The sequence below is a fragment of the Cygnus atratus genome, chromosome 1 (genome assembly GCF_013377495.2).
Source record: "Cygnus atratus isolate AKBS03 ecotype Queensland, Australia chromosome 1, CAtr_DNAZoo_HiC_assembly, whole genome shotgun sequence".
NCBI lineage: Eukaryota > Metazoa > Chordata > Aves > Anseriformes > Anatidae > Cygnus > Cygnus atratus.
This window is the reverse complement of record NC_066362.1, coordinates 129,011,612-129,039,326: the sequence shown is the minus strand read 5'-3', so window position 1 is coordinate 129,039,326 and position 27,715 is coordinate 129,011,612. Positions and strand designations below refer to the sequence as shown.

Below are 27,715 nucleotides of genomic sequence, written 5' to 3'. Positions count from 1 at the left end.
ACTTGACTAAAAGGTTTTTTTTGTTTGTTTGTTTTGTTTTGTTTTTTTCATTTGGGAAATGTTTCTATTTGGAAAAAAAAAACAACAATTTGTTTATTGATATTGATGACTAGAAGTATTCCCCACACATGTTTAAACAGAGACAAGTTATTTACTTTTCTTCATGGATGCATCAGACTTCTACAGGAGTAACTAACTGATTTGGTGTCTTTTTTTTTTTCTTTTTATGCCTGTGATATGATATGACGATAACTTTAATTTGCAAGTACTGGGGAACACTATTTTTGTTATAGTAATATCAGCTTTTGAAATGAAACAATTCTAAATTAGCCATTGACAAGAAAACAATATAATTTGTTTTTAAGGCATGGAAATACAGTCATGCACTCTAGAATATGTCATTATTCACAGATCCTTAGTAGTAAAGTTAAAAACCTTGATGAAGTATTCTCTTCTCCTTATTTCTTCTTCCTAGAAGCCTAGAGGGGTTAATTGGGGTATCTTGAGGGAGTGTGAGAGCAGTACTTTTATCCTCAGTAGCTTGTATCCTGTGTTAGACATACCTGTGTGTGAGAAGTAGACAGTTTGTTGTCTTTCCCTGTTCTTCCAAAGCTTAAGCCTTTAGAGAATTGAGTCTGAACTCTTAATATATCTGGAGAGAAACTTAAGTGACTAAATCACAGCAGAAAACATAAGTTAGGAAAAAGAGACAACATAATGAATGTTCCTCAGTACATGTTTTCATAGGAATTATAGTGCAGGCTATATTATAAATAATTATCAATAATGGCACTATTATGATAAGAGCATATCAATATCTGTCACTGATAGGAGAAACAACTTCTATTAAAAAATGGTCTGCTGGGACACTAAAAAGTAATTTAAAGTATTTCATTGATATAAATGCATTTTTCATAGAATCTCTTTTTTTTTTTTTTTTTTTTTTTCCAGAAGGGCATTTTTCTTTGTGTGTTTAATGTCAATCAAAACACTTTATTGATAGATTTGTCCTGAAATATGATGAACAGTAGTACTTCTAAAATTTATTTGCAGTCAGGAGGCACTGATACCAGCCCATTTGTACAGCATGATCAATTTCAAAACACCTCTTAATTTTCCAAGGAACCATGTAGATGGTCACAGACAGTAATGAGAGTAACACATTCCTGATCAGAATCTGTCTATGATTGAGTATGCTCTGTTCATCAAAAACTGGCTAAATGCAGTATAAAATTGTGTGGAACTGGAGGGAGAAAAAAAAAATAAAAAAGTTTAAGGAACTGAAGAAACCCAAATGTCAGGATTATGATAAAGACTTTTACAGTTGGACAGTGTGTTCTGTTGCTTTCTCGAACAAGTCAAATTTCTCTCTTGCTTTTTTAAGGAAGCCATAATTGTCTGACAGGATCTATTTCATGATATGTTGACTGTGTTTTGCTTTCCCCTGAACCTCCTAACAGAAACAGAATCTTCTCAGAATGAAAACAAAATCCAGTCATTGAGAATGACTTAAATTAAAGCATTCATATGCTCAGATATTACCATTGCTGTTATTTCTTACCAGGGCTTGCCAAAGTCAAGGAACACGAGTGTTATGCCACAAAGAAAACAGTGCAGAACAAATTAGTTATGCATATAACTATCCCTGGATATGAAAACAAAGATAACTTTGCTTTTATGTCTCACAAAATCACTGCTCCAGGAAGCAATGTGGTCTTTCTTACATCTTGTTTTCTCCTTCTGTCCTATCTAGTGAGTGGGAATAATAATGCATAATTATTCTCTTAATTGGTTAATTATTCTCTCTGAAGTTGGTATATTTGTCATTCTTTAGTAACAATGTAGTGTTGATTGTACAAGTGAATAGCAGTCTTTTTGATAAATGAGAAATGAGAAATGTATTTATTTTTTACCATATTCCAATGCCCTATTAGAAAGGGGATAAACACAACATTGCTCAAACTAAAAAAAACATAACACTAAAACTGTTATGTGCCAACCATACTACTGCATTTAGAGGTTATCTCTTATCTTTTTCTACATTGACTGGAACAGGAGACAGGTGTTTTGCAACCAGTCAAAAAAGTGTGCGTTACACATGCTTCCAGGCAAGAGATGTAGCTTGGCAAATGATTTCATGAAGAATTGTTTAAAGGTAAAACACTCTCAGTGAATGCAGCTATAAGCGTTGATTAGCTTCTTACATTAATGAGGTTTCAGTAAAAGCTTTTCCCAAGTTGAAAGGCATATCTAATTAAAAGACTGTGGATTGCCTGAATGTGGGTAATGCACTTCATGGCAAGCCATTCGGCCAGTTTCATTCATGATTTCCACGATGATGCTGGCTTCCTCCGGACGTGCTTCCCTCCTAGTCAAGGCAAGGCAGTCTAAATAGCAGCTGTTGACTGCAGCAGAGTTCAAAAGCCTCTTACCCAGCTCCTCTGTCTACCATCAGTGAAAAAGACTTAAAATATATGCTTACCACTGCTAGCTGTTGTCTGCATGATTTTTTGTAATTCATATTTTTTTGAGATGTCCTTCTGAAAAACAACTGAATGTTACCCTGAAGAGAGAATGAAAATAAATTTTCAGCTACAACATTTTCAAGCAAAAAAAAATTCTTTTTTTTTTTTTTCAGCTAAAACCGAAAATAGATCTTCCTAGCTCCTCTTTCACATTGTATTACACTCTGCTTGAGCTGTAATATGCATTTTAGATGGCGTCAGACATTTTCTCTGAGGATCTCCTATTTGTAAAAATAATAATAATAATAATAATAATAATAATAATAATCCTTTGTGGAAGCCATGCAAAGGGTACTTTACAATAATGTTCTCATTTATTGGAAAAATTCCCTAAATGATCGTTGTTGACTTCTAACCACCAGTGTCCCAGTGTCAGATTTCTCCAAGGCATCCTTTTTTTTTTTTTATTATTATTATTTTGAAACTGCCTTTTTTCTTGGAAATCTAAAGCTAATCAATCTAAAAATATCTGAAAAGTTTGACATGAAAATGGAAATGATGAAAGTGGTTCAGTTGATATGATACTAAAAAAATAAGATTTGCGATTTGTGACTTTTTATATTTTCTTTTTTTGTTCTAATTCAGAAGGCATTTCTGAAATGTCAAAAATCCCTAGGGAGGGGAAAAACCACATCCCACTCAAATCTAACATTTACTGAGATACTGGTAGGCACTTTTCAACTTTAAGTAATGTTAGAAGTTCGGAGCAAAACTGCTCTAATTAAAACTGTCCTTCAGCCACAGGAGCAGGCTCAGGCACTGAAATGTTCTAGGAAAAGAACAAGACCACACTGCCTAACAGTGAGTTCCAGGCATGCTCACTGTAGCTAGTATAGGAAGCTACAAGTCATCAGTTGTTTCTATTCTGGGATAGTTCATGGACTTCTAGAAATTAAAAATCTTTTTTTTTTTTTTTTTTCCCCCCCCAAGTCCAGAAGGGACAAAGTCACCTTCTAGGGTAACACTGTTTATTGGATCTAATTGCTGTTACAGCTGGGTTCTATATTTGACTCAAATGTGTCTTAAAGAAGAGTATCATCTTGTTTTGAAAATGAAGTCTGGATGTTTATTTCAGTTGCTACATTATAAATAATAAATATTGTTAATATAATATCATATGATATTATTACTATAATATTGCATGTCTATTTATATATCATTTATAATTATATATTATAGTATTATTATGATATATAAATTTAATATTATGTAATATTATTGTTAATAATAAAAATAAATGTTCTTAGAGACTGAGGATTCTCCAGCTTTACATTCCAGACAGTGTTCCTTGTTGTGCATTTTTCTTCTGGACTACTTAGGCTTCCTAGACATAATGTCTTTTCTTATTCAAGAAATCCTTTGATGGAAGTGAGCAACCTTGTGATCTCCTTTTTGGTAAACTAAACAGATTGAGGTTCTTATGTCTCTCACTTCTAAGACATTTTGTTCAGCCTTCAACTTTGTTTCTTCGTCATTGTGCCAATATAATTTTTTTAAATATAGCAATCACAACTACACTACTGTGCAAATTCTTAATATAGCTTTCTTTTTTCACCTCCTCCTCCTCCTCTTCCTCCTCCTCTATGTTCTGTTTATAGACTCAACAGCCATATTAACCTTTTACCCACAGTTTCGCATAACTGATGCTCTGTTGTCATTCCCCTTTTCAGAACCACTTTTGGTGCAAGTCACAGCTGCTCTTCTTGCAGTTGTGGCCCTCTCTGTGATTTCACAGCATGACCTGATACTGGGCTTTTTTTCAAAAGTATTTGGTTTGGATGTGCCCAGTAATTCTAATTATACTGTTCCTGCCATTGCTGATAATTCTACCACTGTTTCTTTCATCTGGCATTTTTCTGGACCTCTTATTCCTTGTTTGATTCTCATATTCCTCTAGTTTTACCTGTCTTGTAAATATTTACTTTTTAGCTTTTTTTCAATTGTAATGGCTATTTCTGTTCCTCCTCTGATGCCATAAAGGATATTAATGTTAATAATAATAATAATGAAATTATCCTGTTTGATTGTTGTGATTGCAGTTATTAAAATCTTTAATTATTGCATGGTGGTAGCATCCTTAGTGCTAGTAAATAAGAAAATATTTATTATAGCCTGTGCTCATTCCATATACATTAGGCCAAGTCACTGCTTTCTGATTCTAAATTGCTAATACTCAGTGGGAGAAAACTTAGAGAAAACTTACAAAGAAGTAACAGAGTGCAAATACAGACAAGAAGGAAGACTGAAAATTTCCATGACTTTTGTTTGCCATTTGTGGGATAAGGGGGTATGCTGAGAACTCAATTGAAATCAAAATGGAAAAGTTAGATTAAACTGGGTAGTAACTTGCAACTAGTATAAAACAGTTTAGTGAAAAATGTCTATTTACGTCCATTTGGCCAGTTAAATAGTGATGGAGTCTAGGGCAGCTAGGAGAAACCTAATTATGTAAGAGTCTGGTCCACAGCCAGGCAAACAGCTGATAATTTAGGTGCAATAAGTGAAACAAACAAAGAATTCATAAGAAGTCAAGTCTTCATATCACCAAATAGGAACGATTTGGATTAAGGTGGAACACATAAAAGAGAAGAGAAGTTTATGAGTTTTGTTAATTGTGAGACCACAGACCACTAATGGCAACATTAGCCTGAGTGATTTGCTTATGTAATTGAAGAACAGTAATAATATAAGGAGTTACTTTTCCATCCATGTAAGGTTAAAAAAAGTGCAGGAAATTAAAAAAAAAAAAAAAAAGTTAACATATGGGGTCTGGGGGAAGAGAGAGGAGGAAATAGATCACAAGACCCTAATAGCTATTGCTTAAAATCAACTAGTGATATACATACACTGAAATTATCCATATGTAGCTATGTGCAGAGAACATGAATAAAGGATTATTTTCAGTTTTGGTTTATAATAGCAGCTTATAACAACCCATAATGGAAAGAAATTGTGTCCTTGTTGCATTTGCATTTCTAAAGTTTTCCAGAGAAAACCAGAGCAATTTTTTTCCACTTATACTAATGATGACTACTTTATTATACACATCTGTATATCACAAGCAATTTTAAATCAGAACAAAAATATTGAACTTGTAAACCTGTGGAGAGATTAATCTGTCAAAACTTAGGTGGCTGAAAGTTGTTTTAAGCTGCCTTTCTAGTCAACAGAGAAAAAGAGACACCTCCACAGCAAGATTCTTCTGACGCCCAGACAGGTATACAGGGTAGGTCAGATGAACGCATTTCAAATGCCTCTTTCTGCAAGTCAATAAGGGAAGCTAAGATGACCAGCGTTAAAATCAGATGTCTGAAGTTATGTGAGGGAAATCCCAAACACAGTGTGAAAAATAGTGAAACACATATCATCATCATTTTGAAATATTCAAAACATGAAGGTTTTGGTGGTGGTGGTGGTGGTTTTTCCTCAGAGAGGTGGTTATATAAAAATCTTCTTACCTATCATTACGTATCTACTATTTGAGTGTGATTAAGGTCAAACCTGTTGCATTTTGGAAAACAAATGCATTTTTACCTCCTCTTTCTTTTTCACATGCAATGCCAACAGGGATTAGGGTGAATGAACTGTGGATGTAGAGGTTACCAGACCCTTATTTCATTGCAGTCTGTTAAATATCTGTTAATCTTTAAGACAAGTAGTTTACAGGATATGACTCTAAGGCCCTGCATAGTGCTAGCAGGGCTGCCCACAGAGCATAATTCAGTCTGCAGTAATAATTTTACAGGCAAAGAGCTGCACGATCACAAAGATTCAGTTTGACTCTCAGAGCTGTAAATTAGGAAAGAAAATTGAATACATACCAAGCAAAAATAATTGAAACAGTAGATGTGTAACTTCACAGTGGATTAAAAAAATCAATTCTCAGCATAAACTAGCATATGGCTTTGTGCATTCTAGGAGGAAATCAGAAAAAAGTTCTTATATTAGTTAACTATTTCTTCAGTGCCAGGATTTATAGATAAAAATGATTAAGCATTTCAAGAATGTGTTGTCATCATCTAATCCTATCAAATCCTTCTGTACATAAGCTGGTCTCATTACATACTGACTGGAGCCAATATTGATTTCTTAGACCATTTTGAGTGACATACCAGTAGCACTGTTCCATTTATGCATAGGTCTGCCAGTCATAGACAATTTATATAATGTTCCTTACTCTCTGAGCATTCTGGGTAGCATTTATTCACATTGTGGATGTTTAGACCTTTGTGGATGTCATTGTTCTTTTGAAGGAAGGAGAGGAAAATTCAAGGCATCTTAAGTGTCTGGCTCAGAAGGTATCTCTCCCTCTGTGCAGAAGACTGGTGCTGAAGTCTAGTCTATATTGTCAGAGCTACTTACTCACTGGGGTCACAGCTTGTTTGCTATTTTCGTGTAAATGCATTTAGAGTTCAGTTCATGAACAAGGTTAAAAATGCATCACAGAATCTAATATAAAGCATTTAATTGAGTCCTCTGCTTTAGTATGCCCAACAGGCTACGTGGAGAGATTCTAAACTCTTAAAGAAAACAAAAAGCTGAACTTTCCTGGATAAATTCTCTAGTATTACCAGACTCATGGATCTGTCATATGCATGGAAATAGCATAGACCATGCAGATGACAACTGTTTTTTAGTAAAGGAGGCTAAATCTTCTGTTTCTCTAAACTGATACAAATTCCTCTGGCTAACTTAGCAGCTGGAGACCTGGTTTGAGGACATTTATATTCTGATGGAAGAATATATATATATTTAATTACATCAACAATCTGTAGACGAATATCTTATTTTAATGGAAAATGTAGTGATTTTTATTCCGATTATTTGAAATTGAATTACCCAAGTAAAGCATGAAGTGTTTCCATTTGGATACACTATTGCAACTGCTTCATGAAAGCTGGGAATCACTTGCATTTTATGTGTCCTTCTCTGACATTTCAGATGCTTTTTTGTCTCTTATAATGCACTACCTCCTCATTCCAGGAGGCTGCATCACATGAAATATAGTCTTGAGCTGAGAGAATGACCTATGGATATCTCAGAAGAAAATGGAGCTACACCGTACCCCAGCAAATATGTGGTAGCACTTCCTCACTGAATGATTTTGTTATGTTACAAATTTGAAAGCTATACACAAGTACATTTTTGTGTGTGCTGTTACCAGTTTCAGTGCTATGTGATCACATAAGGGGAAGTTGTTGCAACATTTCAACATTATTCACATGAACGCTTATGTGATTTATAATGTCTCTTTGTTGTTCTCTCTTGGTCATATCTAGAATTTGAAGATTTTGGGATCTTAAATCAACAGGAAGGTTTGCTGATAAAGAAAAACAAAGCTGTGAAACCACAACCAGTTTCAAATATACCCATCTTATGAAAACGTTTGCTTTTCTTTTATTCTTTTTATTCTACAAGATATGCTTCAGTGCAACATTTTAGCTTTAAAACTAGCAGTGACCTACCATTGCACCTTATTTTTATATTTTATATGCAATTATTTAGATTTTGAATGTCATTTTTTTATATGAATCATAATATTCTGTAATTTAGACTCTCAAAATGAATTACAATTCAAGAATTCTGTGATGAGATTAAACCAGAAGTGAAATTACGTTTTACAAATAAACACATTTTGCCAGTTGCAGGGAGCGTTCCCCTCCTCTGAGAATTTTATCAGGGATTTTGTACACTTTCAACACTTCTGCCTACTAGAACATCACGAAAAGCCTTTATAGAAGGCCTAAAATATCTCACCATTGCTGCTAATGGTCAGTAATAACTGGTAGATATGAGCAGTAGATATGAGCAGTGCAACTGGGATTTGAGTGTTAGAATGGAATTTGTGGAATCTTGCACCCTTTTTGCCTTTAACTCTAATTTCTTTAATCTCTAATTTCTGATGCTATTAACTTAGCCTAGAATCTGTAAATTGGTGGATTCACACAAAACCAAAGCCAAAATGGAAAAACATACAAAGAAATCCATCCTTGTACTGCTCATGGCACTTGTAGAAAAGGACTTGAAGTGAACATATTTATACAAATCTTTTCAGTCACACATCCTTCACCATCCTGCCTCTCTGCCCTTACATATAGGCACACTTCATCTGGAGTTGCCAGGATGTCGTGAGAAAGGTTGCTCTTGCAGGGCTTCCAGCTGTGACCAGATGTGGGAGTGTGATTTCTTTGGAGAAGGCTTCTCTTCACAGGGTTTTCATGCCATTTTGTCAGGTTTGGTAGATATGCATAGTTTAAACACATGAAAGGGGAAAGTATGGGAGGCTTTCTGGGAGAGGCACATGAATACACTGAAGCATGTTCTTTTTGAAATCAATCTCCTTCTGCTGTGTTTTTCATATTTGTCTCTGTTAATTGTCGCTAAGCTTATCTAGCATTTATGGCTTTTGGAGAAGCAGCAAGAAGGTGCTGAAATTAGCTACTCTTTACCTTTCAGCAGTGCACAGGGGTCCAAGTGATGCTCTGGACTCATCAGTGTAGCCAAGTACCTAAATTGTCTGTTGAAAAATTGGGATTTTTGACTTATGGGGAATTTTTTAGCACAGTCTTAATTTCTGCTTGAAAATACCAACCCATCAAATTCAGGAAAGTTTCTTAGGGTCAAGATGACATTTTATGATCACAGAATAACAAGCAGACTGAAGCATAAAACTGGGAAATTGAGATCTCTGGGTCTGATTAAAACCAGGTCTGATTTTAACTCTAAAGCTTAACTCCACTGAATAATATAAATGTCTCAAATAGATGAACTGAATTACACCCCAGAGATTTCTGATCCTCTCCACTTATTGCAGAAATCACAGGTCAGATGTAGAGCTGTAAAAATGCTGCAGCAATGACCTCCCCCCCGTCATCACACATATCTGTAGCTTGTGCACTAAGTACAATTTTGCTGGCTATTTTAGTTTATAATCTTCTGTCTCTGCAGAGTCTTATGAAAAATGTAGATAGATCACCATTTTTTTCTTTAAATAGTAGAAGAACAGCAGCAACACATCAAACTCCAAATATTTCCAAGATACAATTTTTATTTTCATACTATTACACGCATATGGCTTACATTTCAGGAAATGTGTTTTGGAAAGCAGTAACTCCTCAAAAGGTTTTAGAAGTTACAGTGGACGAATAATTACACATGAACTATGAGAGGTGCCATGTAATAAGGACTGATCCTGTCCTCCATGGGTGTGTAAATTGTGAATGAGAATGGAAAGATGTTTTTATCATATAGCTGTGCTGTATGGATACTGGGATAGTGCAGCTGAGATAGCATAGACATCCAGGACAATTATAGGAAAAAATTTAACCACTGACTTCCTATGAATGTGTTTAAGAATACCTGTGTTTTGTGGTGAAAACAAGCAAAGAGATATGGGAAAGGTGTATTAGCAAATCAACAGAGGGTTAATTTACACTTCTGAAGAGATGTCCTGATTCATACCACAAAGACATATTCTAAATTTCTTAGTGATATCTGAGAAACAAATGCAAAAGATTCATGCTAATTAGGGGCCCCCACACATTGTTACTGGCAGTTTAATAATCTAAATGTTTAAGCTGTCTGTGCTGTTTCAGCACCAGACTCACTCCTGATCCAATGAGAGATGAGGAACCCCAGCTCATACTGGAGCCTTGAAAGGCAGTTCTTGGAATGGGTATGTCTCAACAGCATGGTATGTGGTGTAGGCAAGACATGGCCATGTCCTACTACTGTCTGGAGCTCTTCAGGGACATGAAATATTTGGAATTAGCTTTCTGCTCTGCCTAGAGCTAAAGACAAGAAGCATCTTCCTGAGCCATGTTTAATTAAAAGTCTTTTGTTATTTGTGTAGTAGAGAAAAGCCTGTCTTTTTCCGTCTCCTCCCTTTCCCCTTCTCCTGATCTCTTGGCACTGTTCCTATCTCCTAGAGTAGTCAGTAGCTGGAAGGTAAGACGTTCAACTGGTACCCATTTCTCTATTTCTTTCCAAATCATGTAGAACATGTCTTTGTACCTGCCAAATACTTGCTGTACACTCCTGGGTTCTCAACCTTCACCTACTCGGGTCAATAATACAAGAGTACAATATCCTGCTTGGCTGTCAATGTGCACAACTGCAGAGCCCTTCAGTAGTGGAGGACCACACCGTTGATTGTGAGCCATGGGCTGGGGACTGCTCAGCTGCTGATAGTTTGCAAGTTGTCTCAGCGAAGATGTGCTGACAGAAGTCGATTTCAGGATCTAAATCCAAGGAAGAGTGGTTGTGTTTATGCCAAGCATAGACAGTTAGGTGTCTAAGCCTTTTAGCTTCTCTCTGTATCTCATTGCTGAATAGTTTTGATGTGCCTCCACTTGGTTTCTGAAAATCTGCTTGCATGCCCGACTTTGCCCGGGAAGTGAAAGGACATGCAAAGACAAGACGGGAGACCCTTCAGATACAGGGCACCCTAGGAATTACAGATTGAATCCTCTGGGTTCACCTGAAGATTTAACTGACAGACAACAAATGAATGGCACCTACCACTCTACTAACAAGTCCCTGAAACTTCATGTGCTAACAGCCTACTTCTCCTGCCCACACTTCACTCTGTTACAAGGTAGAAAGTTTAACAGAGGTGTACCAGAAGATTTGGTGTAGCATCATTCCAGTAAAGCCACTGTAGGATCAATTTATTGCTTAATGTTTTGTCCTACAGTCGATTTGTGTCCCATTTCTTTTGTTGCCATTTCAGCCTTTTCAGGGAAGGGAACAGCAAGCTGCACATACAGCTACCCTTGTTCTTGTTATGTTTTCATGGCCTTGGCCAGGGGTGAGGAACCCTGGAAAATGGCTGATGGGCTCTGGATGTACCTTAGAGCTATCTTAGGCTGTGCATCACAGAAGGTGACTTGAGAGCTCCAAACCCATATAGGTGAAATAACACAGTCATATGCTGACCATGTTGGCAGAGAGCCAGCTCTGCTCTCTGTTCTGCTCTGGCCAGCCTGCTGTTGCGTGATCATCACTAAAAAACATCTGTTTCTATTAACATGTTTTGCTGTTGTGCTAGTTGGGCAAAACCTAGAGCAAAGTTACAGGGACACCTGACTGTCAGGGAACATCTGGTGGTATTCTCTGTTTGCAAAGTTATCTGTGGTACTTCTTGGTGAAGTATGGGTTAATCCTGCCCTGTGAGATACAGACTCCTTCAGACCATGCTTGGAGAGTCCCTGACAGACAGCTATCAGCACTCTCTGTGTCTGCGTATAGGTTTAAAGCACTCCCCTGCCTCCTGTGTGCTAGGACACAAACCTGCCTGAAGGACTTAAAGCTGTGATGAAGTCCTTTGCTCCCTTGGAGTACACATTCATTTCACAGCCAACCAAATGGGGCTCAAATAAAGAAGTTCTCTGGTAGATCAAGTGACAGGGTTGACTGGAGGCATTAATTCATATCACTGTGCTGTTTGTGTGAGTGTGCGGGTGTGCTCTGCAGTTGGCAGCCATGATATCTGTATATTCACAGCCGTGGTTTAATTAATCCTCTTATGGACAGAACCTACCATGGCATTAAGAGAGCAAATATTTTTAGCCTGCATAAAGAGTCAGTACTGCCCACTCATATGAAATACCTTAGGAGACAACTTATCTACTGCAGGTAGCTAGGGTAACAAAAGAAACTGAGGTTTAGATTATAGTAATTAAAATTTACTGAGCAAATAAGGCCCTGTGTGAAGGGACAAGAATAATTGGTGACATCACCTGTTAGATGAAAAGACCTGCTATTTCATTACATGCCAGCCCTCCTCCCTGCCCACAGGGCAGAGGTCCTTCTGCTTTTTATTGTGGCTTTTACAAATCTGTGAAAATAAGTCATGTTAGTTGCTGCTTTTCCAAGTCTGAGACATGATGGAAGCTAATTGCAAGGACTGAGGAAGAAAACACCATAAGAGAGGCAGGATTTTATGTAAGCATTAGGAGCAGCATCACTCATATCTTTCTGCTTGTCAGACAGATTTGTGCCTTCTCAGACCCATTAGGACAATAGCATATATGAATTTTTTATAAGTGCACAAGTCCTAATGAAAACTGAAAAGTAAAAGTTACCCTTTGCTCCCTCTCAAAAAAATGACAAAACTGAATGTCTGTTGCTGACTTGTCTCTACGTTCATGACTTAAGGATAGAAAAGACCTATAACATCTGAATATTACTTCCTGACAACAAATAAGGATTTTAGCAGTACTTCATGCCCTTCCTTACGCACTTAGAATCAAAATAAATATTTACCCTGAAGTTTACATTTATTTACCTAGAACTCAGCCAAATTCCACTTTCTGGAAGAAAGTGCTCAAATGTTTCAAGTGTCTAAGTCCTGTAGGAGTGCTTAGTGGGGTGCGCAGTGGGAGTGGCAGACTTTCAAATTGCTAGGGGAGTACTGAGCCATAGCAGAATCACAGAATCATTGAGGTTGGAAAGGACCCTTAAGATCATGAAGTCCAACCATTACCTAATGCTACCAACTCTACCACTAAAATATGACTTTCTTTAAGCCTTCTATGACCATTTCCTTATTCAGGTCAAATACATATATATACATATATTTTTGTGAGAAAATTATTTTCTGAATGTGCATTATTTCCTTGAGCTAGAAATTCAAGCAAACCATTATTATTATTATTATTATTATTATTATTATTATTATTATTAATTATTATTATAGAAGCTGGTTCTTTTATGAGAAAAGGGCATCAGTAATGAATTTAACCCACCTCAATATATTGAGGAAGTAGCTTATAATGTGTTGGGATATGTTGAACAATATTTACCTCTTTTTTTTTTTTTTAATAAATGGAGAAAAATTAATGTTATACATGCCTGATCAGAATAAAGTCAATTTTGACTAAAATTCATGTGCTGTGGAATATCAGGCTATGCACCTCAAAGGAGGATAAAATGCGATTTCTAGTATAAGGGCAGACAAGAACAGGCAAAGAGAACTATTTTCCTTTGAAACTGATTATACAGTTGTAGTTGAAAGTAAAAGGCAGCTTATCCTGTCTCACGTGTGGACATATACCAGTCTGACAGATACACAACAGCCAGTCTAGAGTCTTTTGAAGCCCTCCTTGATTTGCCTTTACCATGCCACCCTCTACTCAGCCACAAAACTTTTCCCCCTCTCCTCATCCTTATTCCAGTCAGGATGGGAATCGGGGAAAGAGAAAGAGCCAGAGACAATATGTGACTACATCTAGAGGTTTCACAGAAAGTATCTTTCCAGTTTCATTCTTGACAACTTGCTGTTTCTTCTCATAAGTTTCTCTGAACCACCCTAGCCCCTGACTCTTGTCACCCTGCAGCCATACGTTTACAGCAGCCTCTCATGAAGGCTAGAATGGGGAGGATGTAGGATCACTGACTCTGTTGCTATCAGAAGGTTGGACCAGCACTCCTATAGACAAAGACTGGGGAAAACCACAGGCTCCTGTACCTCACTACACCTTTCATCTTCTATTACATGTCCTTGGGACCTCCTCCCCACCTTCACCTTTATGAGGACAGAGAATTCACTGAGCTGATCTGGTGAGACAGCCTCTGAGACAGGAACCAGAGCCCATCATGGGCTGGACCTACAGGATGGGGGGGGAGAGAGTAGATAACCACCTCAGAGAATGAAAAAAGGGCTCAGCAGGCTCTTTATTGTACTGTTGCTTTTTTTGTGTGTTGTGATTTCTGTGTGTTGTGTTTTCTGTCAGGGTTATGCTTACAAATAATGCCTGATCCCCCAAATCAAATTGCTTTTCTCAGGAATGTTACATGCTCTAAAAAGACAGAACTCATCTCCTCAAATCTTCTTGCTTTTGAGTTTGTAGACCATCATGGCTGCAGCAACTCCTCTGCTGTTATTTATTTGCATTCTGCTGAACTGCAGTGGATTTCAAGGCTCAGCTGCTAAAACAGTGCTAGGAAACCCAGTCATATGGCTATGTCTGTCCTCAGCAGTGACTGGACTCCTGCTGGATGGTACTGGAATTATATCTTGGAGTGGATGGCTTTGACCAAACCTCTGCCATGATTGTCTTCTGCAGGTTCTGTATTAAAGAGCTGTGTAGCCAAGGCAACCCTTCAGTAGGCTGCATTGTCAGTCTAATCACTCTTTCTCAGAAAGAGAAATTCACATTCCAGTACACATTAGACTTTTTGAACTACCTCTGTGAAATGGAGATTTTAATTGTTCTGTGTTGAATATCAGCTGAGTATTAAAATACGTGAAAAATACTGTGAAAGTGTCAGGGATTCACTAATGGAAATTAAAACAATATGCATCTCTAGTTAGTAGTGAGTGCAACATCAAACATCTGCTGCAAGTTATTATGGAAGGAGAAGCCAAACAAGAATGGCAAGTGTGTACTCTGAGCTGCAGGGGCTGGATTTGCTCCCTGGAAAGCCAGAAAGTAAAAGGCAGCTTATCCTGTCTCACGTGTGGACATATACCAGTCTGACAGATACACAACAGCCAGTCTAGAGTCTTTTGAAGCCCTCCTTGATTTGCCTTTACCATGCCACCCTCTACTCAGCCACAAAACTTTTCCCCCTCTCCTCATCCTTATTCCAGTCAGGATGGGAATCGGGGAAAGGGCAATTACTCTGCATTGCTCCCTGGAAAGCCAGAATCTTTTGTGCTGGACTATTCAGCTCCTGAACAGGGCCTGTGCACAGCAGGGAATCAGCAAATGGGCTGGGGAGACTGGGAAAAGGGCCTGGCTGTGAGCAGCAGAGAAAAAGGCAGCAGAGATAGTTACGTGTGCAGGGATCAGACTGTGGGAGACAAGATGGATCACAGGTTGATTCAATTTGCTCCCTATTGTGGGAATTAATTAGTTGAATAGGGGAGAAGAAAGGCTCAGCAGAGGTGCTTCAGCACCTCCTAAGGAATGGCTCTAAACCTAACAATCTATAAGCTGAAGCTTGAAGAGTGTACAGTATATGCCTATCACAATTCACTTCTTTTTCTGGTGGTTGTTGTTCAGGACTTGAGGTAACCTCTTGTTACCACTAATTAAGGACATCTGTCCAGTGTGAGGTATGGAAACATAATAGGTAGAAGAATTCTTTGGACCAAATGTTTCAGATTCAGAGTCTGTTCCCAGTTTCTCTGAGGTCATAAGGCATCGCTCAGGTCCAGAACCAACCAGATTACAAGGGCATCTATAGGTAACAGAGACAATGTCAGACCTAATAAGCATGTCACACACAGCTGGGTGAGGGCACCTCATGACAGTGAGTTCACTGCACCTGCCATATAAAATCTGGCATGTCTCTGCTGAAAAGCTATCTGTGTGGCTGAGACCAGCTCTGTGTGCTGTAGGCTGGATGATTCTGCTCAAGTCACTGGGCTCTGTACTCTTCAATTTTCCAAGCTTCAAATTAGGGATGAGGAAGTTTCATCAAGACAGTCATAAAACACAGATACCTTAAAGGAGGCTGTAGCGAGGTAGGGATTGGTTTATTCTCCCATGTGCCTGGTCATAGGATGAGGGGGGATGGGCTAAAGTTGCGCCAGGGGAGGTTTAGGTTGGATATTAGGAAGAACTTCTTTACTGAAAGGCAATTGGGCATTGGAATGGGCTGCCCAGGGAAGTGATTGAGTCACCATCCCTGGAGGTCTTTAAAAGACATTTAGATGTAGAACTTAGTGATATGGTTTAGTGGAGGACTTGTTAGTGTTAGGTCGGAAGTTAGACTAGGTGATCTTGGAGGTCTCTTCCAACCTAGATGATTCTGTGATTCTGTGGTGTTTACTTCACGACAAGACAGAGCTTTACTCTGAGAACCCAAACATACGTGTATGTAGAGATAGCCATGGCTGCCCCATCTCAGCTTTCAGCCTTCCTATTCAGGCAGTGTCAAACCAGTCAGGCAAACCAGAGAGCAATGGTGTCAGCTGGGAACGGGCAAAGCCGCTGCTCTGTGCTACACATCTGACCCAGAGGGTTTTATTTTGAGGGACTCTTCTTTGCAGCCGGCAATGTTTTAGAAACAAATCCGTACTTTTTACTAGGATCGTGATGGAAGTCTGGAAAATTCCTTCCCTTTTAGTCTTCTGTGGTGCAGGACAAACTTGAACATCAGTGATATCTGCCACTTTGTTTTCTAGAGGAAAGTGTAGCAGACAGTTCCTCATTTAAATTTTCTCTGTCACTATCATTAAACTCACATTTGGAAGGATTCTTCCAAAGAAGCAAGCTTCATGTTATTGTAAGAACAATAGAATGAGAAGTGCCCTTGCAGTAATGTTCAATTCATTTTATTTTGGCTGTCTGAATAACTCCTTATGTGGCTTTGAATGATTAGCTAGAAGCATGACTGTATATTTACTACTTTTTTTTTATGTTAATGTAGATATTAAGAGGCTTAGTTGGCTTAGTTTTTTTTTGGTTTTTTGTTTTTTTTTTTGGGGGGGGAGGTTGTTTGTTTGTTTTGAGGATGTCTCCTGTAGGAAAATCTGGTTCATTAGTACTGTGGTATCTGCAGTATAAAATGGCCTTCCTAGTTCTCTCCCATGTCTGCTGTGTTAGACTCCCTTAGAAATGGTTGTCCTGTCCAGTCCAGATATATTTACGTGTTGGCTAGCTGAGCAGTACACATTTTTGTTGGCCAGCCAGGAAGGTGAGGACTTGCTGTGCTTCCTGTACAACTGTTTTTCAGAGGGCAAACAAATGCAGGTTTTTTGTTGTTTGTTTGTTTGTTTGTTTTCCTGATTCAATAGCTTTGGGTATTTTAATTTTTCCCTTGGTGTCAAATTGCTCGATTTCTTCAAGGTTCTTTGAGAACTGGCAGTGAGATATATGCATAGAGCAGCAGGAGGGACATGTACAGCAATACAGTGTTCTTTTCCTTAGAAATCAGGTTTTAAAAAAAAAAGTTAAAAAATTGAAATCTAGGAAAGCATGTTACAGGTATTTTTGCTCAGGAAACTGTGACTTTAAAAAGTTGCAGTGTATGCACTGCATTTTGCCTTCATTCCCATTCAGACATGTTGCACTCTTTCACCACATAATCAATAGTGTGCTGATTAGGCTGGCGTCAAATGAATGTGTTAGACAGTCTGAAGACTTAGAGCATGCACAAGAGAAATGGGAGAAATACTTTGGAGGTGTTGCCTTGATTAAACATCAATTTTCTTTTGAACATGGAAGTCAAAAATCAAATTAGCTAACACGATTCTCTGCACGACTGACTCTTCTGAGGAACTTAAGGTCCAGTATCATGTCAGCTAATTATGATTAAATAGCTGACAGTGAGATAGCTCTTGTCAGTTAAAGTTGAATGTTGCTGGCTAGTCAGTGGTGTCAGTTTAGTCATGTCATAGAATTATGGTAAACTAGTTCTCATTTTCAGGAAGTATGCGAAGTAAGCCTGGATGCCACCAAATGATGGAGCTGGTAGTCTATCTTCTGCCAGGACAGTGTCAGTGAGAGAGAACTGTACACTTGCTTGTTGTTCTTATGTTCTATGGAAGTGGATAAAAGATGTCCTACATAGTTCTGTGACCAGCTTCGGTCTTCTGAAATTTGACTAATGTATTGTGAAGTTTGCATGTACACCTTTCTAGAATCTGTCTGTCCGTAAGGTACTCAGAAATCATATCAGAAAAAGGCAATGAGCAAACGTGATAATCAGAAAAATTACAGCAGATTATTATATGCATGTGTTTAGGTTGTTTTATTTTAAATTCAATATCAGGGTAAAAATGTCATGATTTAAACAAGGATTCCAGCTAGACATGTTTCAGAGAGTAAAAAGCAATGAATCAGACATGTAAAGAGTAAATAAGCTGTTCTTGCCCTTCTCAAGATATGAGTAACTAGTATTGGCCTGTTACTCTTATTTCTGTATGGGGATTATGGAGCTCACATACTCATCCCCTTCCCACACAGCTCACCCACATTGAAAACACAGGTCATGCAAAAATACTTACACCAAATGTAATAAACATCTCACAAAGCCATATGCAAATTATGCAGTAATGCCATCACCATTGATCTTATATTCCAGCATGCGTTCCTGTAAAAAAAAAAAAAAAACACTAAAGGAATAGAAGGCCTGCTGTGAATCTTAATGTGATTACCCTTTTGTTAAAGAAACTGAAAGAATGCTTTTATTTTTCCCGTGAACCTTGGTATTTCAGAGGTACTTTAACGTGAATGCTGTACATTTACAAGACTCTTTTTTTAACACTACAGCAAGGGCACTTCTCATTCTATTGTTCTTACAATAACATGAAGCTTGCTTCTTTGGAAGAATCCTTCCAAATGTGAGTTTAATGATAGTGACAGAGAAAATTTAAATGAGGAACTGTCTGCTACACTTTCCTCTAGAAAACAAAGTGGCAGATATCACTGATGTTCAAGTTTGTCCTGCACCACAGAAGACTAAAAGGGAAGGAATTTTCCAGACTTCCATCACGATCCTAGTAAAAAGTACGGATTTGTTTCTAAAACATTGCCGGCTGCAAAGAAGAGTCCCTCAAAATAAAACCCTCTGGGTCAGATGTGTGGCACAGAGCAGCGGCTTTGCCCGTTCCCAGCTGACACCATTGCTCTCTGGTTTGCCTGACTGGTTTGACACTGCCTGAATAGGAAGGGCTGAAAGCTGAGATGGGGCAGCCATGGCTATCTCTACATACACATACCTGCAGGTGCTCAGACTAAAGCTCTGTCTTGTCATGAGGGTAAGCACCACAGAGCTGTGTTTGGCTCTACATGTTGCCATGCATCACACTGATGCAGATGGCAGGTAACTTCCTAGTATTTCCAGAGTGCTCCCCCCATCACTTCCAGCTATCCCCCCAGCAAACTGTTGGCATATTTCCCTGATGTGAAAATGAGGAGGATAAACACAAAACAAATGCGTTTCAAGTATTTTAAAATCACTGTCCCCAAGGGAAAATGCAGGTTCCTGAAGCTTGCTAGTGTGAAACTGTGACATGGTGTAGGTGCTTGTGCTCGCTACACCAGGCAGACCTGGGCTGGAAGGGGATTTTACAGGCAGTTTGACACACGGCCTTTGCCTGCTACACCTCCAGGGGCTGAAGAGTCTAGAGGATCACAACTTACAAACAACTTAATTTACTGCCATTTTCCTGGGCTATGTGTCACAGAGAAAAGAATCAACAGTGTGTTCATAGTCAGTAGCTACTTGTGAGAAGGAAATGTCACTTGCAGTCTTCCATATAAATGGAGGAGACTGGGTGTGTAACTGCTCAGACCATGTTCCCTGACTAACCGTTCTGCCCAGACAGAACAAACCTGTGTGACAGTAACCTAGTCTGAGGTGCTGACCTGTGCTTTCAGAGCATCAGAGCAAATCACTGGATTTCATTTTTGAAGTGAGCAGAAGGCCTTTGAAGATGGGCACAGAGATTCTACTTTACTTGGTTGAGCAAGTTTGGGAATGGTCAAACACACATCGAGTTAATTTCCCCAAGACCAGGTGTTCTCTGTGTCCCCATCCATCTGGGTCTCAGTGCAAGGAGTATAAGGAGGAACAAAGCTTTCTTATAACCCAGGAGGTCATAATCCATATATGCAGTGTATAATGACTTTGAATGGGACCTGTGGTCCTGGTAAAACACTAGATGTGATTAAGCGGTTTATCATGTACTGATGCTCCACAAATATAAATTAAGAGGGATTCAAACTGTTCATAATTCATTTTGGCAGAGTAATTACATGTTTTACAAGGAAAATATAATGGTTTGAACTTACTTACGTACATACAATTGTGAAATAAAATTCTCAGAAGGGCATTTCTTATTTAAAAAAAAAAAAAAGATGTGGGGAAAACTGTAGTTACGTCCACTTTTTAGAAGTCACCATGCTGGCTCTGTTAGAAGTCTCTCTCGTCAGGTGCTGAGTACTCCTCCTTTGTCCAGATTTAACCACATGTTTTATTTTGGAGCTTGTGAACAGTGGAGCTGAAGTCCTGCATTACAACTGGGCACTGACTCAAGATTTCAGTGAATGTTCATGTGGAGACTGCATGTTGCTGGAGACTTTAGTTTTTTCCCATCTGCTGCAGATAAGGAGGCTTCCTAGGGATGCTTCATGTGGCAGGTTACTGTAGCATCAGGCTTTCTCAGATGCCAGGGTAGCATTATATTTTTTCATTGTCTTGGCAGGACCAAAGAAGTGATGCACATATTACATTGCATTTGTCCATGCAGGCAATTGTAGTCTGGTATGAAACATTCACTACGCACAAATCATGGGTATCGTGCCATTACCTAAGGGTATAAATGGAGAGAAGAGATTCTGACATTATTCATGAATGAAGATAAGCCTAAAAATGGCAGTTACATTGATCAAACTTGACCTTCAGTGAACTATTCACCAGAAGATGTAAGGGCAGGTAAAGAAACCACAGCAGCTTTTTAAAAGTTGCAGTTAAGGCATCTTTTCACAAATGTATTTTTTGTAAGGTTCACAAAACCAAAGGGAAAAGTCTCTGATGTGTAGGAGCTCATTAAAAAAAGTAAAACAAAGAGTACCTACATGACAGTAGAAGTTTCTGTCACCATAAGGTCACTGGAAAACAGAAATAAGGACTGAAAATAGTCTTATTTTGGGACTACTAATATTCTACCCTAGATTAATGACAGACAAGTACTTTTAGAAAGATGGTGTTCATATTCCTAACATACTGCCGCTGTTCTAATAATTTTGCGTTATTGCTGAACAGACCACTAAAAGCAAAGAGAAAAAATGATATAAATGTTCACCACTACTCCTTGTATGTTTCATTTTAGGGGAACTCAAAATTATGTCATCCTTACTATCATTCTTTTTTTCCTTCTCTTGAATTTCATGCTGATTTCAATATATTTCATCTCAAAGACCACCAAAGCCGATTTATTATACCATATAAGGGTTTGGATATCCTTGTTTTGAACAACATAATACGTGAATCTATGACCAGTGGTTCATAATTTGAAGATAGGAATTGCTAAAGTAGCATGGAAGACTAGGATAAAATTCCCCAAACTGTAAAACTATTTTCAACTTTAACTTTTCAGGTGTTTGTTCTGGATCATAGAGTCGCTGGGGTTGAAAGGGACTTTAAAGATCATCTAGTTCCACCCCCCTTGCCATGGGCAGGGATACCACCCACTAGACCCAGGGCCTCATCCAACCTGCTCCTGAACACCTCCAGGGATGGGGCATCCACAACTTCTCTGGGCAACCTGTGCCAGGGCCTCACCACCCTCTGAGTGAAAAATTTTTTCCTAACATCCAATCTAAACCTCCCCTCTTTTAGTTTAAAACCATTCCCCCTTGTCATGCCACTGTCTGCCTGAGCAAAAAGTTGCCCTGCACCTTTTATATAAGCTGCCTTTAAGTATTGAAAAACTGCAACAAGGTCACATCTGAGCCTTCTCTTCTTCAGCTGTCATCTCCAGCTGTCTCAGCCTTTCTTTATAGGAGAGGTGTTCCAGCCCTCTGAGCACCCTCGTGGCCCTCCTCTGGTCCTGCTCTAACAGCCCCACATCCTTCTCGTGCTGGGGGCCCCAGACCTGGATGCAGCACTCCAGGTGGGGCCTTACAAGGGCAGAGCAGATGGGGACAATCACCTTCCTTGACTTGCTGGCCACTCCTCAGGTGATGCAGCCCAGGATGCAGTTGGCCTTCTGGGCTGTGAATGTGCAATGCTGGCTCATGTCAAGAATCACTGAAAAAACATGTATTCCAAACAACAACAACTAAAAAATAAAAATAAGAATTAGAAACAGAGAAGACTGTTCTTCCAGTAAGTGGGGAATCATTCACTCATTGTTTACGACTGTAGAAAAGAAGGGCATGTGTGTAGAGTAATGGAACCAGCTGTGGAAGGGAAAACCAGAAATTTCCCCAAAGAAGCTTTCTGCCATCTCTCATTCATACCTGTGAAGAAAGACCAGAGAGGCCTCAAGAAAAACTGATCCATTACCAGAAGTCTTAGCAGCACAAAAGTTTGGGGACACTGCCTGAGCTCTTTCTGTTGTAGAGCATTTGTAGGTCCTGTGAAGCCTGGTGTTTCTGCGTAGATCTAGAGTGGGAAGAATGTCTTGAAGCTTCGTAATGTTGCATCACCAACTTTTAGCCACCCTGTCTTGAATTATTATGTATTTATTACCTTTGTGTCTTTCCTCATCAGGTTTGATAAGTTAAAGCAAGATCATGCATAAATTAACATCTTAAATTAAGTTTTCAGTGGACTTGAGATTCCCCAGGATAACTATTTGAAAGCTCTGTAGCTTTCATACTGCTGCTCGCAAAATGCTCTTACACACTTCAGAGTCCAAACACAAAGCAGGAGGAAAGACCCATAAAAAATGGAGTAAATCATAAATGACTGTGACAGTAGTGGTAGTAGCCCAAAGATATCTGCTAGGGAGTGGCATAAGTTGGGCTGCTCCACTGTGGAGAACAAGCCAGGGGCCAAGGACACTTGCAGCACAGACTGGGCCAGGGTCTTTCCAAAAAGACACTGTAGCCCAGGATCTGAGCAGGGGTGGGGTGATGATGGCCAAGGCTACCAAGACTTGGAGCCCCTAGGGTTCTCACAGTATCTTTGGTTCCCCTACCAAACTGCTAGTGTCTCTATTTAACAAGAAGTTTTGCACTGGAAAAATGAGTCAACATTCAGATACAACTGTTATTATTAAAAGTTTTTTGAACTTTTCTGCACTAAACATTATTTCTGCAATAATCAAGGCTAAGTAACAGGGGTATACAAATAGCAGTGTAAGCCTTTGCCTCCTTAACGTCACTAAGAAAAACTTGTCACAATTTGTTGCTATGGGCTATCTAGATGATTAAATAAAGCCTTTCCGGTGTGAGTTCTGTGACTTAAAAAAAAAAATGTATAGGATAATTCACTGAAAGGATAATGGATACAATGCTACAATTACACCAAGAAGAATTATCATTCAAATGAGAAATATGAGGCATGCATGACTGTAGAGTCGTGGCATACTGTGCATATCATGGCCCAAGAAACTGAATAATATTTGATGTTTGTCTGCCCATATCTTTATCTCTTCTCCTTTTCTTGTGTTTTTGGTTGGATTTATTGTAAGTCAGGTCTTTCTTTCAGTGTCCAGAATGAATCATTAGAGCAGAAAAATACTGATGTAGTTTTGCTTTCTATAGCAATTACTCCATATCTAGGAATAAACTGCATTACAATGAGTGCAACATCTGAGGAAGTATTGTATTTCAAAATGTTACACTTGAGTGTATGTGTGGGAGGTGGCTTTGAAATTCAGACTGCTCCAGTAGAACAAAAAAGTCTGAGTAATGCTACTTGCATTCATGCTATTTCATTTTATTTTTGTCTTTCTTTTTTATCACTGTTTTTACACTGCAGGGAAATTTATATGAAGGGATTGAATACCATTTTGGTGTGCAAACGTGATTAGGTTCTACCTGTGGAACCATTTAAATTAGTTGTGGAGGGTGGACTGAAATACAACACTATTAAAACAGAAGGAAATTGTGCAGGTCTCACATCCAAAGTTAATAACAAGTCCTGTCAAACTAAAGCATATCTGAGCCTTGCTAATAGTTTTTAGCCTAGACAAATATTCCAGCTTTCAATTTCAGAAAACATTTGCCATTTGAACAACATTATTTTGGTTGTTAGGATTTATTTAAGTGAAAATTAGAGGCTAGCAAGGTTCCTTTCAAAAGGGAAAATCAATGGAATAAATGACACTAACACGCAACTGCAATCTGGTGCATAAAACTGTATTAAATATTTTTGCAATGGAAAGTCATAGGCCTGGAACATCTCAGCTTTCTAAGATGATAACATTTTAGTGAGAAAATAACTTTTAATAATTCCCCCAAACATCCTATGCATGCACAAATTATTAGATTAGGCTGTCCTAGTTATTTGGTTATTATGAAGCTTCTACAGGAATCATACCCAAGCTACAGGAAAACACTGATTAAAAAATCCCAAAGCCTAAACATAGCATAATTACCACAGAGAAATTGGTGATTAAACAATAATGTTTAAAATAAATGGCAGTGTTGAACATTTTTTTCTAAACTGTATTTTAATCATGTTTATCTATGCCAAGCCTTGAAGTTAAAGAGACATATCAGTTTAAAACAAGGGAATGTCTCTTCCAATTAGGAGACTGCATCGAGAAAGAGGATGGAACGTCAGGGAACCCTATGCCTTTGCAGTTTCTAAATTAAACTCCAAATTAATTTCATTAGATTATCCTATACTGTATTTCTAGCTTCCTACCTCACCCCAGAATGCTGAACGTGGCTTTTCAGATCGATTTGGCCACTGGGTATTCTTTATCTTAGTTCCCTCTTCAGTGGATGGAAATTGATACCTCCAGAGAGAAAATTCATTCCTATGGCCAGTAAACAGCTAAAGTAGATGGGATGAAGTTTACCCAGGAGCTGCCTATCTGTTCTGATGGTAAACTGAATCCTGCCCCTATCATTCATATAGCTGAGGATGTTTCCTCTGACAGTAACAGTACCATAATTTCAAATTGGATAGAGAGAATAGCTTACCAATGACATAAGGCACTTCTTTATAGCCAGTGAATGACAACATACCAGAGGCATCTAACTGATAGCTCCTTTTCTCCTCTTCCTTGCTACTAAATTCATGAATCTTGCTTTCCTTTCTATGCAGCAGAATAGCTCTTATTTGAGCTTTAAAGACCCTTCTCCTCCCAGTCCAGCCCACGGCCTGATATAGATACCATAGGAAGTAGAAGAGATGCATTGGTATCCTCTCAGGCTTGGGAAGGTACTGAGGATGTATTTCCCTCTTCCTTGGTGAGGGCTGGTACCACAAAGCTTCCTATGGAAAGATTGCCATGACTTTATTTTAAAACTTCCACAACCACCAAGTCTTTTTTGTTTTTGTTTTTGTTTTTTTGAGATTCTGAGTGGTGTTAGGTGTCTTTGAATAAGCGCCCTGTGCACTGTCCCAGAATGTTCTCATTGCAGCACCTGAATCATGTTTGGACCCAGGCTGGAGCTAGATATTTCCCTGCACATACCAGGAGCTATTCTGGGCATGAGCAGAACTCAGCTGCCCAGAAGACTTTGAAGTCAAAATAAGAAAGACCTACCGAATTTAGGTTATCTCCAGAGTTAAGCAGCAGCTGAATGAAGGCAAAGTGTTTGAACTTATTATTGGACTTAAGTGCCCATATAATTTGCCATATTATGGGATCAATGGGATACTGGACTAAGAGGAAAGAGGAATTAAACACTCCCCATTAGCTAATTGTTATTCTTTTGCACAGCCATTGGGTGGAAAAGAGTAAAGACTTTGGAGAACTGATGGTGATGGTGTTTTTTTGTGTGTTTGTTTGTTTTTGGTTGCTTGTGTTGTTTTTTTTTTTTGTTGTTGTGTTTTGTTTGTTTGTTTGTTTGTTTGTTTTTTCTTGAGAAACGCCGAGAAGGGAACGTTGCTTGAGTTGAAAGAAAGAATATAGTATGAGATAGCAAATTTACGGAAAATCAGACCTCATGCAGTTTCAAAAACACACCTGCCCTGTGCAAAGGGGATGTTTTTGTTAGGAATGAGATTGTGAGCATTTATTGCAGCAGTGGAAAATCCATGTTACTGCACCTGCTGCATTACAATACAAGTGCCAACAGGAACACTTCCTGTAGATATGTACTCTAAAAATAACAGCCCTCAGATAAGAATCATGGAATCACAGAATGGTTTGGTTTGGAAATTACCTTAAAGATCACCTAGTTCCAGCCCCCCTGCCATGGGCAGGAACACTTCCCACCAGACCAGGTTGCCCAAAGCCTCATCCAGCCTGGTCTTGAACACCTCCAGGGATGGGGCATCCACAGCTTCTCTGGGCAATCTGGTCCAGTGCCCCACCACCCTCTGAGTAAAGAATTTCTTCCTTATTTCTAATCTAAATCCACCCTTTTTTACTTTAAAAACATTATCCCTTGTCCTATCACTACACTCCTTGACAAAGAGTCCCTCCCCAGCTTTTCTGTAGGCCCCCACTTTACTGTAGGCTAAGAATGCAAAGGGCTCTTCAAGAGCTCAGCGGATCCTCTTTGGAGACCACCTTGAGCAGAAGAAGCTGCTGACAAACATGCTGGGGAGCTCTGAAGGTATTCACTAAAGAGAAGAAGCTTTTGGTGAAGGTTGCTGTGTGCACCTCTCCCTGTGGTAAAGGCATATTAATATCAGTTGGATGGCAATGATGGTGTTTGGTGGGATGTGCATAAAAGGGGTATTGTGAGCACGTTTGTTGGAGAACCAGGTCTTGCTTGTGGCTTTTTCTGTGATCTTCTGCGGTTACTTGGCAGCTACGGGTGTTAAACAGATGTGGCTTTGTTAGAAACAGGAGTCTTTGGGAGGCTCTTTTCCTTTGCTTGCCTCCCACATTAACACCACTTAATTTAATGCTTGTGCCTATGACACGTGGGAGTATGGCTGAAAGGCTGTGCCCCCCTTCATCCCTGCTGCCCCCACATTTCAGACTGGGGTTGGGGCTGCCCTGGCAACAAGAAGCATGTTAAAGAAGCAGCCTTTAAATTTTAATTTCCATACTTTAAAGTGATTTTGTGTAGGAGTTTTCTGTACTTAAGCTTCCTGATGTGCAATCAATCAAAGTCATGGCTGCTGGAATAACATGAGGTTCAAAGTACCCTTTAGGCAGCATAAGTGTTGCAAACTTGACAAACATGTTTACAAAATAAAGATTGTATTAGAAACTTAAGCAAAATCTCTCTTGCAGCTGCATATGCTGGGAAAAAAAAGAAAGAAAGAAAGAAAGAAAGAAAGAAAGAAAGAAAGAAAGAAAGAAAGAAAGAAAGAAAGAAAGAAAGAAAGAAAGAAAAAAAAGCCACTTAACTATGAGGATAACCTATACTGAAAAAAAAAAAAAAAAAAACAAACAACAAAAATCTCAAATCTTTTTCAATTTCTCTTCATTGTTTCCTATGTCAAAAACATAGTCATCAACAGGTAAGGAGTAGGTATTATTAATCCACATTTTTTTCCTGTCACTCTCCCATTCTCTTCAAGATGTACCTGACAATGATATAAATAGGCATCTTTTGCAAAACTCCATGGTGAGTGATGGTGATGCCCAGTCATCCCCAGAAAGTTCCTGTGGATTTAGGCATATCTGCGGAATTGCCAGAAGT

General features: G+C 38.8%; 1 protein-coding gene across 1 annotated transcript in view; it reads left to right on the top strand.

The window, feature by feature from the left end:
- GLRA2 (glycine receptor alpha 2) overlaps nt 1-27,715 on the top strand; it is a 130,809-nt gene that overhangs the window by 56,109 nt on the left and 46,985 nt on the right. The window lies entirely within an intron of this gene.